The 19,718-nt window shown below is 46.5% G+C and overlaps 1 protein-coding gene across 4 annotated transcripts in view; it reads right to left on the reverse strand.

Annotated features, from left to right (window-relative positions):
• The window catches only part of FAM124B (family with sequence similarity 124 member B), a 59,262-nt gene that overhangs the window by 22,251 nt on the left and 17,293 nt on the right, over window positions 1-19,718 (reverse strand). For 3 of the 4 annotated variants that reach the window (XM_063915918.1, XM_063915920.1, XM_063915919.1), the window contains exons 1-2: window positions 6,691-6,937; window positions 4,545-4,736 (exon numbers count right to left, since the gene is read on the reverse strand). The gene's annotated coding sequence lies outside the window, so the exon portion shown is untranslated. Of the gene's footprint in view, window positions 1-4,544; window positions 4,737-6,690; window positions 6,938-19,718 lie in introns of those variants that run through there. The other variant, XM_063915921.1, reaches the window with a different exon arrangement.

A 19,718-nucleotide genomic window follows, 5' to 3' on the forward strand; every position in this document is an offset into this window, starting at 1 on the left:
ACTGTACCGTGACACATGGACACGATCGCTGTGGACAGTACAGGAGGGCCAGCGTTTCCGGCAACGTTTGTGTGTCACCATGACAACGCGCAGCGATTGGAGGCGGTGTGAGCGGAGCGGTGCACCCGGAAGTCGGAGTGACGCGGCCGGATACGGGAGGGAGTCCGTGACGTCGTGGAGAGAGGTAAGGGTATTTAAATTGAGCACTTATGATTGTTAAATTGTGTTGGTTATTATGCTTGACAAAGGCTATTAAAGCCGAAATGTCGCTACAAGCTTCTTGGAGCTGTGTTTTATTGATTGAATGAGACCGCAGAGTGCCATGATTCGGCTGAACTGTTCATACACTTAATGGGCACCGCGGCAGGTTATGTTGGAAGTGACAGTGTCGGTTGCTAGCTTGTATATATATATATATATATATATATATATATATATATATATTTTTTTTATTATTATTTTTTTTCTTCACATCAGATCTTAGTCCATTTTTGCACCTCCCTGCAGCCCATCGTAGGTGTGCGCAGCTAATTTTATTAGGGGGTGCACTGCCAGAGAGGCGTGTCTAGCACAGTCTTTTGTGCATGTCTAGCACCACCCAGGGACATGTCTAGCACTGTTTTACATTCTCTCAGTAAAATCACATGGCTTAATCTAATTTGTCCCTAGTTCCTAATAATACAAGTAGATATAATACACCCCAGGGAAAAAAATTAAACAAAATGGTGCGACCGCCAGCTGGTACGGACTGTCTGCTACGGCATAACCCTGAGTCCTAACTGCCGCTACACCTTATCGCTGCTTGCACTTTCCCGACCTATTCCTGACCCAGTGGCGGAACTAGCAAGTGATGGGCCTACGTGCAAATGCATTCCCCTCCCCCTGCCCCCCACACACTCCCCACCCCTTGCAACCCCCAGCACCTGCACCCTGATTTTGATTATACCACATAGTATGAGCCACATTCACATTACAACACACAATATGAGATGAAATTCACAAAACCCCACACAGTTTGAAACAAAATTCAAATTATGCCACACAGTATGAGCTGAAATTCACATTACCCCACACAGTTTGACACAAAATTCACATTACGCTACACAGTATGAGTTTCCCCCTTGCGTCTCCACATTATCTCCTCCCTGTGTTGCCTCTCAGCAATACCATCTCCCCCCCACCCCGTGTCGTTTCTCAGCACAACATCATCTCCCAACTGTGTCTATCTTCTATGCAATCATGTTCTGCCTGGATCTCAGAGTGAATCTTAATTCACTCTGTGTCAAAAATCCCCCCACTTCAGTCTGTGTCTCCCACCCACCCCTTCATTCTATGTCTCTCCATGTGTGTATGCCCTCCCCCTTCTATGTGTTTGTGTCTCCTTTAGCCGCCCTCACCTTCTGGGAGCCAGGAGCCGGTGGACGATGAGGCCAGCACAATGGTGGGTGGGCAGTGCGGGTACAGCTCCAGGGTGGTGGGAGGTGCGGATACAATGCTCTGGCCGGACGGACACCGAGGGACGTGGCCATTTGGACCGGGCCAATCCGCCCCTGTGCATCACACTACAGTGATGAAACTGAAAATAAACGGGAGCTTCCTGCAGCAAGGGCTGCTGGGAGCTGTAGTTTTTTTTCTGTTTCATTACTGTAGTGCCACTGCCGGCTCCTACTGAGACTAAAATCATGTCGCGGGGCCCCCTCGCACTCATGCAGCTCTAATTTGGCTGATTTGGCTGCACAGCGGGTTGTAAATCCGCTATTAGTAAGGGCACCCCCACCCCCCCCCCCCATGCGCCCATCCAGCTGCCCCCTCTCTCACCTGAGATGCTGCTGCTGGCTGGGAGGGTGGAGGAGCAGGAACTAGACGGGAGAGTGTTGGCCACCGCCGCCGCATACTCTCCAGTTCCAGGCTTCCCGGGGCCACCGCTGCTTTACTGTAGTGACCCGGGACAGCTCAGAGTAACTGCCGGGTCCCACCTCCGCTTCTCCCACCGCCTCTGGGTGATTGGACCAGCGGATCCACCACTGGATCCGCTGTCCAATCACAGCTGTCATGCCTGAAAGCCCATCCCAGGCTGTCAGCGAGGCACTTGTATAAGTGCCGCTTTCCCCTCTCTTTCTAATGGGCTTTTAAAGCCCAGTGTTTGGCCCCGCCCCCTGCTTTGTCCCCGTTTTCACGGTGTATGGGAGGCACTTGTTATGAGTGCCTCCCAAACTAATTTCATAGTCTAAATTTATTAGAATAATATTAAGAAGATACATATGACACAGAATATGTGTCTTATGTATCTTATTTATATTATTTTAATCATTAGTGACAGGGGAGGCACTGCCTCCCCTGCCTGCACGTCCCTGGTTGGTTGGTACTTTGGGGTCTATTTACTAAGCCTTGGGTGGAGATAGATAAAGTACCAGCTGATCGGCTCCTAACTGTCATTTTTCAAATAGGGGGGCAGATGTATTAACCTGGAGAAGGCATAAGGAAGTGATAAACCAGTGATATGTGCAAGGTGATAAAGGCACCAGCCAATCAGATCCTAACTGTTAATTTTTCATATTGGAGCTGAACTTCATGAGAGACAGAGGGACTGGGGGCAGGCTTGCTGCGGGCTCGGTGGCTACCTGCGGGATTCTCAGGGGACAGGATGTAGGAGGAGGTGTTGTGAACGGCGGTCTCCTGACCACATCCCGTCCATGACAATATTCAGTTTTAAATAAGCTTCTGACTGATAGATTTTTGTTAACCAAACCCAAATCCATTAAACTCTAATTAAGAATGGAAATAGAACTTTCCTGTCTAACTGCACATACTTTGATATGAGCAGGAAAAGCGCAGCTTCCTATGATTGTGTCTGTACTCACTGTAAATATTGCTAGGCTGACTTGAAATGCAGAGCAGCAATATGTTTCACACACTCTCACTTTAATCTCATTTCTTTTCCTTCCTAGTCAATATTTTAATAACTACCTGCAGGATTTGTTTGCTTTGCATCCAAGAAATCGGGTAGGACGGCTGTAAACAGACATTCCTGAATGCCACGTTTTTCTTGCCAATGGAATGGGATGATCAAAAGCTGTTTTATTATACATAGATGTCATCTGGACACACAGAGAGCACAGGAGTGTATATAGGGGATGATTCCGAGTTGATCGCTAGCTAAAAATGTTTGCTGCGCAGCGATCAAAGAAAAAGTGGCACTTCTGCGCATGCGCAACATACTTTCACAACGGGCTAAGTAATTTTACACAAGGTCTAGCGACGCTTTTCAGTCGCAATGGCAGCCGCAGAATGATTGACAGGAAAAGGGCGTTTCTGGGTGTCAACTGACCGTTTTCAGGGAGTGTTCGAAAAAACGCAGGCATGCCAGGAAAAACGCAGGCATGTCTGGGAGAATGCAGGCGTGGCTGCCCGAACGCAGGGCGTGTTTGTGACGTCAAATCCGGGACTGAACAGTCTGAAGTGATCACAAGCTAGGAGTAGGTTTGGAGCTACTCTGAAACTGCACAATTTTTTTTGTAGTCGCTCTGCGATCCTTTCGGTCGCACTTCTGCTAAGCTAAGATACACTCCCAGAGGGCGGCGGCTTAGCGTTTGCACGGCTGCTAAAAACAGTTAGTGAGCGATCAACTCGGAATGACCCCCATAGTGTGGAAATGCTGTATACACTGTAGCATGTAGCATAGTAATAGAGCTTTGAAAGTGCCTCTAAAAAATATTGTAAAAAGTGCAAAGCTTGTGGCCATGCAGTACATATAATGATGGCCTGCGTCTAACCTTTGCATAGGAGCCAGTTTTGATGAAAGTGTCTGGACTGTGGGGTAACAATGCTTTGTAGCCCTCATTCAGATGTGGTTGGAGGTGTGCCCTGATGCGCAGTACATTTGGTATATTGTGCATGCGCCCAACTCGTTCTGTAAACACGTAAATGGATCCTGTGCGTGAAGATGCAGGGACGACATTAGACGGTCAGTGATTGACAGTTTAATGCCATTTGGAGGCGGGGAGGAGGCTCCGACTGACGAAATGGAGGCGTGTTGCTGTCATTTAGAGGGAGGGATGGAGGGAAGAGGCCAGGGATCTCCATTGTTACACAGATATTTCCTGGCCTCTGTGACAGGCAGCTTGTGCATCTCCATGAGTGCCGCAAGCCGCCCAATGGAGGTGGGGAAGATTCGATACTGCGTCCTTTGACACAGTTCAGATCAGTAATACAGCAGAAAGCGCGAGACACCACCTGCTGTATTACCGTATTAGTGCTATCGCTGCTGCGTCTGTGTAAGTAGCAGCGATAGCTCCTCCAACCACATCTGAATGAGGGCCTGTATGTCTACATATTCTGCTATTAGTAAATAAGCTGTCAGAAACACTGACTTAAAGCTTAACACAGGCTACGATCGCATTGCAAAATATGGAAAAAAAAGTATGATTTATTCAATGAAACTTATAACTCGAATTACAGTAATGATTACTTAATTGTGAAAGATATTGTTAACAATCGTGTGTCCATAGATATAAAAACAATATAATCAGCGATACTGTAGTTACCTTTCTTTTTTTATTCTTGATGGCATCTTTCGTCCACAATGTCTCTTCTTTACAGAGATTTGATATTTCCTTTGGCTGTTCCTTATAGGTTTGTTCACATGCTAGTGTTCTTGCAGTGGGCAGTGAATCTCTGTCAGGGTTTCTCTATGCACATGAATGGCACTTCTTATCCACTGGTAAAGCTGATTGGTGCTGCAAATAAACATAAATATTTGTATGTGTAATCTGGAATTGCCCACATAACTAGTTTACTAAGCTATCCTTGTTGCTTCTTAATTCAGATTGCCGAGTCCTTGTCACCGTAGTTACAGGTTACATTAGCTTTTCAGAAGTAGGCAGCCCTCCCCACTCCCCCTCCACATTATGACGAAACAGAGCAAGTTTACAAATATTGCCAAGCCCGACTGTTCACTGAAACAGTGAGACAGCCCTTGCAACACGAATCCCTACCATTGTCTCCGCTGTATAAGATTCTTTACTGTCGATAAAGTTTAAGTGCCCTGTTTGCCAGGCATTGTAGGAAGAAAGCCTGTAACGGGAAACTTCCACAGACTCACACTGAAGTAATGAAATGCATTAGTGTCTTTACTTCTTTGTCACCTGCTTATTGGGCTGTCACCGAATTCTGCTTCTGTACTGAGAGTTTTACACATTGGCGGCCAAGACTCAGATGTGAGGTGTGTGGAGCAGAAATCTTACCACACGTGCAATTCAAACTTTAAAGCATAAAGCATCCACATGAAGATATATTAAAAGAGCATCAGGATAGTAATAATAGTGCAGCAGCATATATGAGAAAGCATTCATTATGACCTTGTTGATGATGGTACATGGCGTTTTAAGGCCATGATTCATACTGCTGTGTTCGCTCTAGTGCCTGCTGCCGAAGTCATGGCTGTCACATAAACAGATGCTGGATTCAGCCTGCCCCTTGTGCACTAGCATGCGTCTGACACTTTAAACCCTGAGATGCCCACTTTCTGCACCAAAACCTTTTTTTTTTTTTTTTCCACATATGTGCAGTAGTAAATACGTGAAAATCAAACTAATATGTGGTTTGTGTGCGCCTCTGAGTCAGACCCTTAATAGGTTCAAATAAAAGTTTTAAACAAATAAACCAGCGCAACCTATCCGAATAAATGGTCCCGGCTCCAGTACACTTAGCCCCATATTCAGGCGGCTGTATTTACAGTATGTGGCGGTGCTGCCCCTACACATCCGCTTGTGAGAGCAGCTGCCACCACTATCAGCACTAATCATTAGATAGGCCACAATGTCTAAATGTTCTTGCAGGGATGCAACTAGGGGTGTGCACAAGGTGCCGTTTCCCGAGGTGCAGGGCCCTGGGGGCATTGTTGCGGCTGGCCCATGGCCACTGCATCTGGCAAGCAGGGTTCCCAGAATGGCACCATGCAGACAGTATTGTTGCTGCAGTGCCGCCTGGAGAGTCCTTTGGATGGCCTGGGCACGCAGCATGCACCCTGTACAGCCGCGCAAAGCACCATAAGGATACTCCAGGCAGTGTCGTACTTCCTGGCGCTGGCAGCTCTGTCACCATAGTACATTGTCATGCACTCAGAGGATAGAGGGCGCAGCGCCGCCCTGTTAGGCCACTGTCCCGACACACCCGTGGCACGCTTATGCTAATTGTGAATGCCCCTTTGCTGTCCAGTTACACTCATTTAGCCACAAGCAGAGATCTGGCTAAGCAAATCTGCAGGTGTTCACCTCGGACAGACTGGGATGCATCTGACGTGTGAAAAATTGCAGCTGCAGCCACTATACATAAACGTCTGAATCTTAGCTGAACCCCCATTATCTACTACTGAATCACATTAATTATATGTATTCAATGTAAGGCATCTCCCCCTACTCACTTCCTCATATTTTTGTGTGTGTATGTATATATATATATATATATATATATATATATATATATATACACACACATACATACACACACACGCACATCCTTACCAGCTTAGTGTTTGTGTACTGGCCTCCCTTCTATTACCAAAAAATGGAACAGATGGAGATTCAGAGGAGCAATAAGTCTCCCAACACTCAGTATGTCCTAGCTATAAAGAGATTACAGGCTCTGTGTCCCATGATTTCATAGCAGTGACATAAGGAAACCCTCACTGACCTGCTCTTCACGATGGCGGGTTGTTCATTGTATACAGTGGCAGAGAGCTGTTCTCATTCTGACATGCTGTCCAGATCTTGTGCCTTCCTCCTCTCTTACATACTGAGCTGGAAAGGGAAGAGTCCCAGCCTTTCCTCCTCTGACCCCTCTGATTCTGGGATAATGACCACCCTTCTGCATCAGCAGTACTGAGCTCCGTCTGTGCATCTATTGTCAGAACATTGTTTATGACTGAAGCTGCCAGGGTTTGCTCCCTCCCTCTGTGCTACACTATACTGTATAAGGATATACAATAGTGTTTAATAAGGACAAAAGAAATAATCACTAACAAACTGTGTTTATGATACATTATAAAACCTACAAAACGTACACTTTATTTGGAATAGAGTAAACATGCCGCATTGCTTTATTGGTATAATATTATGTTGTCATCGACCTTTACAATAATATTTTTTTGAAGTATGAAGTTGTTTTAGAAATATACTAAACACATTATTTAGTTTCCCCTTTGCCGCAGATTAAATACTGTATAACATTTATTGGTGGATTATATTTCAAGAAAGCAATTAGAGTCATTTTGGAGAGTGATCATGGCTGTAGCCATTGTGTAAGGATATAAAGCACAAGTTCAATGTCTGAATTTAATTTAATGCACAATGATATATATTTGTCACCACTATTTTCCCACACCAGCATAGAAGAAGCCTCTCATCACTGTTGTTAATGATTAAAGTAGGAATGGGCATTGGACATTGATTCAAACATCAGTGATTGGGTGTTGATGTTTGATGGTTTCCTTCCATCAGTGGTCAAGTATCGAGGTCAATGTTGCCCTGAAGTTGATGTACTTTTCCAGCTCAGTTTCCTGCTGTGTTCTGATGGACTCTCAGCCTCTCCATGAACACAGCACATATACTTTTCAGCCTTCAAATGGTTACATAAATAAAATAAAAAAATATACAAAAACAAAAGAGCAGCAAAAAAACATCTGATCTGCCTTTGGCCCATTAGATATTAGTTGAACTTCTGTAAAAACACACTTGGATCCATTTTTGTTTACAGCTGATTAGCTTACCAGTATCCTTTTGGATTAGGAGAAACCTGGATGACCCAGAGGCAACCCTCGGAAACACAGGAAGGACATTTAAACTTTAAACATACTGGGGTCATTTATTTAGTTACATCCTTGTATAATACTCTGTAGAGGTGAGGATACAGAGATGGGATACATACAATATCCCAGCAGACAGGATGACAGCGGAATCCCGGCAGTGAGTCCACTCACAGGCTTGCTGTATTCACTATTCACCACAGTTTCTATACCCACTTGGTTGGTGGCGTGGATCCACCAACCGAGTGGAAATATCAGGCCGTTGTCAGGATTCAGGAGACTGACGCTGGAATCCCGACAGACGGTAAACTGACTGCATCCCACAGAGACAGTGTTGAGAGCGTAAGCTGGAGTTACCTCTAATAGTGAATCAATCTTCTCACATATGCAAGTATTTTGTATTTATTACTAATGATAATGCTGGTGTACTGTAGGTCAGCTTAACTAAATGACTAACTGGCAAGGAGTACGTGAATGATTCAGACTTTAGCTTTAAATATAACAATATTAAATTCACATACAGTATTATTAACCCTTCACAATATATCACTATAAATAGACTTAGCGGACTGTACACATTTACTGTACTATACTAAAATCCTACAGACCTACTAATTACACCTACAATCATAAGCATTGAAATAAGCAGTCACAAAGATGCATCTCACCACAAATGCTGTCAAACTCGCTGTCCCCAGAGACACTCCCCGCACTGCGTAGATCTGTTCAATCAATGCTATGAAAAGCGGGACTGTCCTGCCTGAAAGTGGGAAGGTAAGCCAGTGCCCTCCCCAAGACAGCGGGACTGAGGAGGTATGTAGGGCTTTCTTTCAAACTACTCCGTTCGGGTACACACAGCTGCCGGCGTTGATATTACTGTTCTGTTGTGCCGTTATTTCTTGATAGGGTGGGTAACTAACTCGTATAAACTAGATTGTGGAAGGGACTGAAGTGAATGACTAAATATTCTCTGTAAAGCATGTGGAATATATGGATAATTGTTAATATATTCTTGAGAGGCCAAAATCAACTATATCTGTGACATACTTACCAACTTAAATAATCTAGAGATGAGCGGGTTCGGTTTCTCTGAAACCGAACCCGCACGAACTTCATGTTTTTTTTACGGGTCCGAGCAGACTCGGATCCTCCCGCCTTGCTCGGTTAACCCGAGCGCGCCCGAACGTCATCATGACGCTGTCGGATTCTCGCGAGACTCGGATTCTATATAAGGAGCCGCGCGTCGCCGCCATTTTCACACGTGCATTGAGATTGATAGGGAGAGGACGTGGCTGGCGTCCTCTCCATTAGAAATTAGATTAGAAGAGAGAGAGAGATTGTGCAGAGTCAGACAGAGTTTACCACAGTGACCAGTGCAGTTGTTGTTAGTTAACTTTTATTTATTTTAATATAATATATCCGTTCTCTGCTATATCCGTTCTCTGCCTGAAAAAAAACGATACACAGCAGCAGCCAGTCACACAGTGTGACTCAGTCTGTGTGCACTCAGCTCAGCCCAGTGTGCTGCACATCAATGTATAAAAGGCAAAGCTTATAATAATTGTGGGGGAGACTGGGGAGCACTGCAGGTTGTTATAGCAGGAGCCCCCAGGAGTACATAATATTATATTAATTTAAAATTAAACAGTGCACACTTTTGCTGCAGGAGTGCCACTGCCAGTGTGACTAGTGGTGACCAGTGCCTGACCACCAGTATAGTAGTATATTGTTGTATGTATTGTATACTATCTCTTTATCAACCAGTCTATATTAGCAGCAGACACAGTACAGTGCGGTAGTTCACGGCTGTGGCTACCTCTGTGTCGGCAGTCGGAACTCGGCAGGCAGTCCGTCCATCCATAATTGTATTACAATATATACCACCTAACCGTGGTATTTTTTTTTCTTTCTTTATACCGTCGTCATAGTGTCATACTAGTTGTTACGAGTATACTACTATCTCTTTATCAACCAGTGTACAGTGCGGTAGTTCACGGCTGTGGCTACCTCTGTGTCGGCAGTCGGCAGGCAGTCCGTCCATCCATAATTGTATTATTATTATAATATATACCACCTAACTGTGGTATTTTTTTTTCTTTCTTTATACCGTCGTCATAGTGTCATACTAGTTGTTACGAGTATACTACTATCTCTTTATCAACCAGTGTACAGTGCGGTAGTTCACGGCTGTGGCTACCTCTGTGTCGGCAGTCGGCAGGCAGTCCGTCCATCCATAATTGTATTATTATTATAATATATACCACCTAACTGTGGTATTTTTTTTTCTTTCTTTATACCGTCGTCATAGTGTCATACTAGTTGTTACGAGTATACTACTATCTCTTTATCAACCAGTGTACAGTGCGGTAGTTCACGGCTGTGGCTACCTCTGTGTCGGCAGTCGGCAGGCAGTCCGTCCATCCATAATTGTATTATTATTATAATATATACCACCTAACCGTGGTTTTTTTTTCATTCTTTATACCGTCGTCATAGTGTCATACTAGTTGTTACGAGTATACTACTATCTCTTTATCAACCAGTGTACAGTGCGGTAGTTCACGGCTGTGGCTACCTCTGTGTCGGCAGTCGGCAGGCAGTCCGTCCATCCATAATTGTATTATTATTATAATATATACCACCTAACCGTGGTTTTTTTTTCATTCTTTATACCGTCATAGTGTCATACTAGTTGTTACGAGTATACTACTATCTCTTTATCAACCAGTGTACAGTGCGGTAGTTCACGGCTGTGGCTACCTCTGTGTCGGCAGTCGGCAGGCAGTCCGTCCATCCATAATTGTATTATTATTATAATATATACCACCTAACCGTGGTTTTTTTTTCATTCTTTATACCGTCGTCATAGTGTCATACTAGTTGTTACGAGTATACTACTCTCTCTTTATCAACCAGTGTACAGTGCGGTAGTTCACGGCTGTGGCTACCTCTGTGTCGGCACTCGGCAGGCAGTCCGTCCATCCATAATTGTATTATTATTATAATATATACCACCTAACCGTGGTTTTTTTTTCATTCTTTATACCGTCGTCATAGTGTCATACTAGTTGTTACGAGTATACTACTATCTCTTTATCAACCAGTGTACAGTGCGGTAGTTCACGGCTGTGGCTACCTCTGTGTCGGCAGTCGGCAGGCAGTCCGTCCATCCATAATTGTATTATTATTATAATATATACCACCTAACTGTGGTATTTTTTTTCTTTCTTTATACCGTCGTCATAGTGTCATACTAGTTGTTACGAGTATACTACTATCTCTTTATCAACCAGTGTACAGTGCGGTAGTTCACGGCTGTGGCTACCTCTGTGTCGGCAGTCGGCAGGCAGTCCGTCCATCCATAATTGTATTATTATTATAATATATACCACCTAACCGTGGTTTTTTTATACCACCTAACCGTGGCAGTCCGTCCATAATTGTATACTAGTATCCAATCCATCCATCTCCATTGTTTACCTGAGGTGCCTTTTAGTTCTGCCTATAAAATATGGAGAACAAAAAAGTTGAGGTTCCAAAATTAGGGAAAGATCAAGATCCACTTCCACCTCGTGCTGAAGCTGCTGCCACTAGTCATGGCCGAGACGATGAAATGCCAGCAACGTCGTCTGCCAAGGCCGATGCCCAATGTCATAGTACAGAGCATGTCAAATCCAAAACACCAAATATCAGAAAAAAAAGGACTCCAAAACCTAAAATAAAATTGTCGGAGGAGAAGCGTAAACTTGCCAATATGCCATTTACCACACGGAGTGGCAAGGAACGGCTGAGGCCCTGGCCTATGTTCATGGCTAGTGGTTCAGCTTCACATGAGGATGGAAGCACTCAGCCTCTCGCTAGAAAACTGAAAAGACTCAAGCTGGCAAAAGCACCGCAAAGAACTGTGCGTTCTTTGAAATCCCAAATCCACAAGGAGAGTCCAATTGTGTCGTTTGCGATGCCTGACCTTCCCAACACTGGACGTGAAGAGCATGCGCCTTCCACTATTTGCATGCCCCCTGCAAGTGCTGGAAGGAGCACCCGCAGTCCAGTTCCTGATAGTCAGATTGAAGATGTCAGTGTTGAAGTACACCAGGATGAGGAGGATATGGGTGTTGCTGGCGCTGGGGAGGAAATTGACCAGGAGGATTCTGATGGTGAGGTGGTTTGTTTAAGTCAGGCACCCGGGGAGACACCTGTTGTCCGTGGGAGGAATATGGCCGTTGACATGCCAGGTGAAAATACCAAAAAAATCAGCTCTTCGGTGTGGAGGTATTTCACCAGAAATGCGGACAACAGGTGTCAAGCCGTGTGTTCCCTTTGTCAAGCTGTAATAAGTAGGGGTAAGGACGTTAACCACCTCGGAACATCCTCCCTTATACGTCACCTGCAGCGCATTCATAATAAGTCAGTGACAAGTTCAAAAACTTTGGGTGACAGCGGAAGCAGTCCACTGACCAGTAAATCCCTTCCTCTTGTAACCAAGCTCACGCAAACCACCCCACCAACTCCCTCAGTGTCAATTTCCTCCTTCCCCAGGAATGCCAATAGTCCTGCAGGCCATGTCACTGGCAAGTCTGACGAGTCCTCTCCTGCCTGTGATTCCTCCGATGCATCCTTGCGTGTAACGCCTACTGCTGCTGGCGCTGCTGTTGTTGCCGCTGGGAGTCGATGGTCATCCCAGAGGGGAAGTCGTAAGCCCACTTGTACTACTTCCAGTAAGCAATTGACTGTTCAACAGTCCTTTGCGAGGAAGATGAAATATCACAGCAGTCATCCTACTGCAAAGCGGATAACTGAGTCCTTGACAACTATGTTGGTGTTAGACGTGCGTCCGGTATCCGCCGTTAGTTCACAGGGAACTAGACAATTTATTGAGGCAGTGTGCCCCCGTTACCAAATACCATCTAGGTTCCACTTCTCTAGGCAGGCGATACCGAGAATGTACACGGACGTCAGAAAAAGACTCACCAGTGTCCTAAAAAATGCAGTTGTACCCAATGTCCACTTAACCACGGACATGTGGACAAGTGGAGCAGGGCAGGGTCAGGACTATATGACTGTGACAGCCCACTGGGTAGATGTATGGACTCCCGCCGCAAGAACAGCAGCGGCGGCACCAGTAGCAGCATCTCGCAAACGCCAACTCTTTCCTAGGCAGGCTACGCTTTGTATCACCGCTTTCCAGAATACGCACACAGCTGAAAACCTCTTACGGCAACTGAGGAAGATCATCGCGGAATGGCTTACCCCAATTGGACTCTCCTGTGGATTTGTGGCATCGGACAACGCCAGCAATATTGTGTGTGCATTAAATATGGGCAAATTCCAGCACGTCCCATGTTTTGCACATACCTTGAATTTGGTGGTGCAGAATTTTTTAAAAAACGACAGGGGCGTGCAAGAGATGCTGTCGGTGGCCAGAAAAATTGCGGGACACTTTCGGCGTACAGGCACCACGTACAGAAGACTGGAGCACCACCAAAAACTACTGAACCTGCCCTGCCATCATCTGAAGCAAGAAGTGGTAACGAGGTGGAATTCAACCCTCTATATGCTTCAGAGGTTGGAGGAGCAGCAAAAGGCCATTCAAGCCTATACAATTGAGCACGATATAGGAGATGGAATGCACCTGTCTCAAGTGCAGTGGAGAATGATTTCAACGTTGTGCAAGGTTCTGATGCCCTTTGAACTTGCCACACGTGAAGTCAGTTCAGACACTGCCAGCCTGAGTCAGGTCATTCCCCTCATCAGGCTTTTGCAGAAGAAGCTGGAGGCATTGAAGAAGGAGCTAACACGGAGCGATTCCGCTAGGCATGTGGGACTTGTGGATGCAGCCCTTAATTCGCTTAACAAGGATTCACGGGTGGTCAATCTGTTGAAATCAGAGCACTACATTTTGGCCACCGTGCTCGATCCTAGATTTAAAGCCTACCTTGGATCTCTCTTTCCGGCAGACACAGGTCTGCTGGGGTTGAAAGACCTGCTGGTGACAAAATTGTCAAGTCAAGCGGAACGCGACCTGTCAACATCTCCTCCTTCACATTCTCCCGCAACTGGGGGTGCGAGGAAAAGGCTCAGAATTCCGAGCCCACCCGCTGGCGGTGATGCAGGGCAGTCTGGAGCGACTGCTGATGCTGACATCTGGTCCGGACTGAAGGACCTGACAACGATTACGGACATGTCGTCTACTGTCACTGCATATGATTCTCTCAACATTGATAGAATGGTGGAGGATTATATGAGTGACCGCATCCAAGTAGGCACGTCACACAGTCCGTACTTATACTGGCAGGAAAAAGAGGCAATTTGGAGGCCCTTGCACAAACTGGCTTTATTCTACCTAAGTTGCCCTCCCACAAGTGTGTACTCCGAAAGAGTGTTTAGTGCCGCCGCTCACCTTGTCAGCAATCGGCGTACGAGGTTACATCCAGAAAATGTGGAGAAGATGATGTTCATTAAAATGAATTATAATCAATTCCTCCGCGGAGACATTGACCAGCAGCAATTGCCTCCACAAAGTACACAGGGAGCTGAGATGGTGGATTCCAGTGGGGACGAATTGATAATCTGTGAGGAGGGGGATGTACACGGTGATATATCGGAGGGTGAAGATGAGGTGGACATCTTGCCTCTGTAGAGCCAGTTTGTGCAAGGAGAGATTAATTGCTTCTTTTTTGGGGGGGGTCCAAACCAACCCGTCATATCAGTCACAGTCGTGTGGCAGACCCTGTCACTGAAATGATGGGTTGGTTAAAGTGTGCATGTCCTGTTTTGTTTATACAACATAAGGGTGGGTGGGAGGGCCCAAGGATAATTCCATCTTGCACCTCTTTTTTCTTTTCTTTTTCTTTGCATCATGTGCTGATTGGGGAGGGTTTTTTGGAAGGGACATCCTGCGTGACACTGCAGTGCCACTCCTAGATGGGCCCGGTGTTTGTGTCGGCCACTAGGGTCGCTTATCTTTCTCACACAGTCAGCTACCTCATTGCGCCTCTTTTTTTCTTTGCGTCATGTGCTGTTTGGGGAGGGTTTTTTGGAAGGGACATCCTGCGTGACACTGCAGTGCCACTCCTAGATGGGCCCGGTGTTTGTGTCGGCCACTAGGGTCGCTTATCTTACTCACACAGCGACCTCGGTGCAAATTTTAGGACTAAAAATAATATTGTGAGGTGTGATGTGTTCAGAATAGGCTGAAAATGAGTGTAAATTATGTTTTTTGAGGTTAATAATACTTTGGGATCAAAATTACCCCCAAATTCTATGATTTAAGCTGTTTTTTAGGGTTTTTTGAAAAAAACACCCGAATCCAAAACACACCCGAATCCGACAAAAAAAATTCGGTGAGGTTTTGCCAAAACGCGGTCGAACCCAAAACACGGCCGCGGAACCGAACCCAAAACCAAAACACAAAACCCGAAAAATTTCAGGCGCTCATCTCTAAAATAATCTCCTTACCGGATAATGGCCCTCATTCCGAGTTGTTCACTCGGTAATTTTCTTCGCATCGCAGCGATTTTCCGCTAATTGCGCATGCGTAATGTTCACACTGCGACTGCGCCAAGTCAATTTGCTAAGAAGTTTGGTATTTTACTCACGGCATTACGAGGTTTTTTCTTCGTTCTGGTGATCGTAATGTGATTGACAGGAAGTGGGTGTTTCTGGGCGGAAACTTGACGTTTTATGGGAGTGTGTGAAAAAAAAACGCTGCCGTTTCTGGGAAAAACGCGGGAGTGGCTGGAGAAACGAGGGAGTGCCTGGGCGAACGCTGGGTGTGTTTGTGACGTCAAACCAGGAACGAAACTGACTGAACTGATCGCAGTGGCAGAGTAAGTGTCGAGCTACTCAGAAACTGCTTAGAAATTTCTAATCGCAATTTTGAGAATCTTTCGTTCGCAATTTTGCTAAGCTAAGATTCACTCCCAGTAGGCGGCGGCTTAGCGTGTGCAATGCTGCTAAAAGCAGCTTGCGAGCGAACAACTCGGAATGAGGGCCAATGCCCAAAGAGGAGAAGCAGGTGAGTGTCGGACGGGACAGGGTTTAACATGTCATTAGGCCCCACCCCCTCGTGGGGAGAATGTTGCGATTGGTTTGTATTTGCATAGGGGAGGGGCTAAAACAATGCGATTTCTGCAGCGGGGTACACTGGGTTCCACAGGGATAACATCGGGGTGTAGAGTAGGATCTTGATCCGAGGCACCATCAGGCTAAAAGCTTTGACTGTTCCCAAGATGCTCAGCGCCGCCTCATCTATAACTCCGCCTCCGTGCACAGGAGCTCAGTTTGTAAGTTGGTGCCTGCAGTGCAGGACACTAACAGGTAGGTAGCCCTGAAAATAGCTTTTAAAAGAAGATAGAAGACTTCAAGGGCTGCAGCCTAGGCACTCTTAGTGCTAGATATCATTTTGACAATATGACAATATGATATCTCATGCTGCAGCTCCATTACCTCCCCTGGCGGCCTGTATACTCCTGCGCCCTGGTTGCCGGGTACTTACAGCGGAGGGCTCCGGTCTCTCATCAGGCACACACACTCGCTGCAGCTCTCCAGGATCACGTGGCCCATCAAGGGAGGAGGTAAGAGGGTCCCCCAGGCGGGACCCGCTGCAAATTGCGATCCGGCACGGCCATTAGGAGATGGGCCGCGCGCGCTGGCATGGACACTGTGTTGGTCTAGTGGGGTTCCTGTACCACCAGGGCAGGGGGCAGGTCGGATTCTCCTATAATCCGTTTGTCTAAGGCCTACAGTACCCGGCGGTGAAGTCCAGTAAGGGGATAAGGCTCTGACCTGTAGTCCCTCCCCCAGCCCCATGGCAACATTTACAGTAAATGTTCCCGCCCTGGAGCTGCATCTCTCTCTCTCCCTCACTCCCTGTCAGCGTTTGGCGCCATCACTACATGCTGAGCTGATTTTGGGACTGCATGGGCAAAGTCTCCTCTGTAAAGCCGCCTGCATCATCAGCGCTGTGAATTTTACAGGACACTTAACTAACACTGTCAAAAGACATGTAGAATACTTAAGAAACAGTGCATTACTACAGGGCTATTTAGTACAAGTACCCTGTGATATACATCCAGTCTTTACTGTGCATTGATATATCTATAAGTCTATATAGCTTTACTTAAGTACTACTTAGTATTGCTAGTCCAGTGCAATTTTATGGTTTGTCATAATTTCTGCATTGTACATGTGACTGTGTGTGTGTGCATATAGCTGCTGTGTGATATCTACTTCGTGTATCTCACTCATACTGCTATCCCTATATTCTGTACCCTGAGGGGGGCTAAATGCATCAGGGTTATTATTTGATATAGGTATTTCACAGGATATACTTATTTTGTATTTTTCTCTGTGATTTTCAGTCACCATATACCTCCTGAATCCTCTGTTTGAGCTGTCACATTGCACAGGGGGTTCTTGGTTAGGTATTATATCTGCTGATATTGTACTGTGTCGCCCGTGGTTTACGCTTTCATATCATGTCAGCTACAAGGGCTGATAGTTCTGTGGCTGATCCCGCAATACACGGTGGTGATGCTGCAGATGCATCTGAGGAAAACATAGCAGCGGAGGGTTCAGGTTCTGGGGGTTCCTACCCCCCAGCCAGTCTGTAGCGACGGGGGCACATCAGGACCCGCCTTGGGCTACTTTCTCTAATTTACGGACTATGGTGGTAACTAGACTTACGCCCCCTATGGGACCTCATGTGCCTTCACAGCCACATATCGTCCCTGCAGTTAAACCGCCATGGGCAGATCTCCTGTCCACTCAGTTACAGCAATTGACTCATTCACTGACTAAACAGAAACCTAACCCTCGCCCGCCTAAGACCAAGGGGTCCTCTAAGCAGGCCATTACTTCCTCACAATCCACTCATGTTTCAGATACTTCGTCCGATGAGGATGGAGTGTATACTGACCACTCAGACACTGATCCAGATGCCTCTGATGGGGAGTCTGTTTCAGAGGTGGATGTTCCTGACCTACTAGAGGCTATCAGGCTGATTCTTCAAATTGATGATGACCCAGAACCTGTTGTTGCCTCTAAGAAACCTGATAGATTCAAACGTCAGAAGGTTACCAAATTAATTTTGCCTCATTCTGACCACTTAGTTGATATACGTCAGGAATCCTGGGAGAATCCAGGAAAGGAATTCACACCTCACAAGAAGATGCTAGCTCGCTACCCCCTCGCTACGAAGTTAAGTAAAAATTGGGAAATGCCACCGCCGGTGGACTTGCAAGTCGCTTGGGTGGTGGCGTCCTCTGCTCTGCCTGTCACTACTGTCACCTCTCTGAAGGAACCGACGGATAAGCGTGTGGAGGGTTGCTTAAAGTCTATTTATACCCTTGCGAGAGCTGTGCATCGGCCCACTAATGCGGCTTCTTGGGCTGCAGAAGCTATTGAAGCGTGGGCTCAGGAGATGGAAGCAGAGCTGCCGTCCAATTTTCCTGATAATGCTAGACAAAGTCTTTCGTATATTGTCACAGCCCCTCATTACATTAAGGAGGCGGCTTCTGATGCCAGTGTTCTGGCGACCAAGGCCTCTACTATATCCATTCTGGCTCGCCGGATTCTCTGGTTGCGGTCCTGGTCTGTGGATCTGGACTCTATGAAAACCCTGGAGGTGCTCCCTTTTAAGAGGAACATCCTTTTTGGTGAGGATCTCAACAAGATTGTTGCTGACTTAGCTTCCGCTAAGATGGCATGCCTACCTAGTACTGCTCCTTCGGCTCCGAAGGTTAAGAGTACTTCCTTTCGTTCCTTTTGACCTCCAGGTAAAGCAAAGGGTCAGGCGTACCCGAAACAGGCTCGCACTTCCAAAACCACTAAGCCCAAACCTAAACGTGCCTGGGCTGCCCGTCAGCCTGCTTCCAAATCAGACAAGCCTACTGCATGATGGGGCGGGCCTCCCCCTGGGGGATCCCAGGGTGGGAGGCCTGGGTAAGGGAAGTCGTCACTCACGGATATGCCATATCCTTCAAGAAACGTCCCCCTCATCAATTTTGCCTGACAAACATCCCTTCGGATCAGGTGAAGGCAAAATCTCTTCATTTCGTGGTACAGTCCCTCCTGGACACAGGAGTGGTAGTGCCGGTGCCTCTGGCTCAGAGAGGCAAGGGGTACTATTCGCCGCTGTTCCTAGTTTCGAAACCGAATGGTTCCTCCCGGCCTATTCTCAACCTCAAGTCTGAACAAATTTGTGAGGGTCTCCAAGTTACGTATGGAAACTCTTTGCTCTATTGTTCGGGCTTTGGAGCCCGGGAACTATATAGTGTCCATGGACATACAGATGCTTACCTCCATATTCCTATTGCCATGTTGCATCAGCAATATCTGCGGTTTGCTATTGGCAACCTCCATTATCAATTCCAGGCCTTACCTTTTGGATTGACCACAGCTCCGCCAGTCTTCAACAAGGTCATGGCGGTGATGATGGCCCTGCTCCACCGTCAGGGTGTCAGGATCCTACTGAATCTGGACGACTTGCTAGTCCTGGCGAATTCACTATAAGTTCTCCTCTGTCATATGGATCTGACAGTCCATTTTCTGCAAGCCCACGGGTGGCTTATCAACTGGAAAAAAATCTTCGCTGGTCCCTGCTCAGAGCATGGTGCACCTAGGAGCATTGTTGGACACTCACAACCAGTGGTTGTTCTTGTCACAGGAGAAGGTCCTGAACCTTCAGGACAAGATTCGATGCTTGCTCGCTCGCCCTCGAGTGTCGATACACTCGGCAATGTAAGTACTAGGCCTCATGATGTTGGCTTTCGACATGGTAGAGTACGCTCAATTTCATTCCCGCCCTCTGCAGAAGATGATTCTTGCCAAGTGGGACGGCCTGCTTCACCGTATCAGGTCTCACATGATCTCCTCGTCTCCGGGGGTTCGTCTGTCAATGAGCTGGTTGCTACAT

This window comes from Pseudophryne corroboree, chromosome 4 (assembly GCF_028390025.1).
Source record: "Pseudophryne corroboree isolate aPseCor3 chromosome 4, aPseCor3.hap2, whole genome shotgun sequence".
NCBI classification, from domain to species: domain Eukaryota; kingdom Metazoa; phylum Chordata; class Amphibia; order Anura; family Myobatrachidae; genus Pseudophryne; species Pseudophryne corroboree.